Here is a 1884-nt window from a genome sequence, read left to right as displayed (position 1 = left end):
CTTCAGAATTCCCTCAGAACTGTTAAGGGTATTACTTTCCTCCCAGAAGAAGCTAAAGGCAGATAGTGGCACAATGGATAGAGTGCTGGTCTTTGAGACAAATCTGTCCTTGAACACTTATTTCCTGAGTGATTCTGGGCAAGTCATTTATGCTTTTTGACTCAATTTCCTCAACTAGGAAGGAATCATGGGGACAATAATAGAAGCTACTTTACAGAATTATTGTAAGAATCTTCAAGCCTCAAAAACCTTCTCACTCTAATTGATCTTCTACTCAGTTCTCAAATTGTCTTCCTAATGTTATGATGTGACCATATCATCCCTTATTCCATAAACTAGACTGGCTCTATTGTCTCAAGAATCAAATATAGAATTCTGTTTGACTTCCTTTTCTTACTTCAACTGAAGCATAATAGATTCTGCTCTAGTCATTTATTTTTACTTTCTTCATGTGTTTTTTGTAAACATATTTTCTGGTTCTGATTTTTAATCCATTTTGCTATTTGTTTCTATTTTATGGGTGAGTTCATCCTATTCATATCAATTCTTATGATTACTAACTATGTATTTCCCTCCATATTATTTTCCTCATTCTCTCTCTCTCTCTCTTTCTCTCTCCCCCCTTCACTGTTCTCTTTCAAAAGTCATTTTTGCTCCTGCCTTTTCTTATACCATTCCTCCTCCCCTTCTTTCATTCCTCCCCCACCATTTCCCTATAGGGCAATATAGATTTCACTACCTAACTAAGTAGGTATGTTATTCCCTCTTTCAGTCAATTCATATGAGAATAAGTTTCAAGAGTTGCTTTCTTCTCCCCCTAGCTTTCCTTCCATTGTAAAAGTTTTTCTTGTGAATCTTTTATGTGAGATAATTTTTTCCCATCCTTCCTCTCCCTTCCCCCTTCTCCTAGTACATCTTTATTTCTCAATTCTTCTTCCTTGCTGGGAGCCATCAGATCATGATGCCTTGACAGAGTCATGTGTGGTAGCTGAGGAGACCACAGAGTGGTCCTTGGCGAGATGTGATTGCCCACTCTATCCCCTTTACATGACCTCTTTCATCAATGCCCCTTACCTATGAATTGAAATGATTATTATTCCCCCTAGTCTCAAAAGAAATAATGCAAGAGCAAAATACCTGTACCCTAATTCTCTAAATCATCACCAAAAGATCAGACCCTCAAATCCAACCCCAAAAGACTATCAGGGTTTAATTTTTATTTAGGTACATAATTCCCAGCAAAACTGCAGCTACAGGCCAAGCCCAAAACTTCCCCATTCACAGAAACCTATTCTCATGAAGCTAGCACACAAATCAATCATAGAGGCCCAAGCGATAATTGCAAGTACATCAAGCTTCAATATGCCTCAGTGACTCGATTACACAAATCAGTAACTAAGGAATTCCCTAGAAGCCACCAGTCTAAATCTGAATTGTGTTCCCAGTACCCTTCAGCCTCAATGATATGATTGTTGAATTCTCTTTTAAGAACTGCTGATTAATTATTCCATTTTATGAAAAGCAATAAGTAATTTTCCTTGATTATTTGTAAGCTCAAAACTTCTCACAGGGTAATAAGAAAATTAAGCCACCTGTGACGAAATCATTTATCTTGTATGCTATCTGTAATCACAATAGAAGAATATAGAAAGTTAATGTATCACTTTTCCAATTATTTCTCTTTGAGCATGTGTGTTAGGTAATGTAATCTGCCTGCCAAGAAAATGGGTATAAAAATAAAAACCAAACCTGGGAATGGCGGGACAGCTTTCAGATGCAAAGCAGTTCCATGGCCATTATGATTAAGCTATCTTCCGTTTATTATTTATTTTGATCGTTCCCCATCTGACAGGTTCCCTGGAGTTGGGAGTGAGTCTGGAACAT

Source organism: Monodelphis domestica, chromosome 7 (genome assembly GCF_027887165.1).
Source record: "Monodelphis domestica isolate mMonDom1 chromosome 7, mMonDom1.pri, whole genome shotgun sequence".
NCBI lineage: Eukaryota > Metazoa > Chordata > Mammalia > Didelphimorphia > Didelphidae > Monodelphis > Monodelphis domestica.
This window is presented reverse-complemented; position numbering follows the sequence as displayed.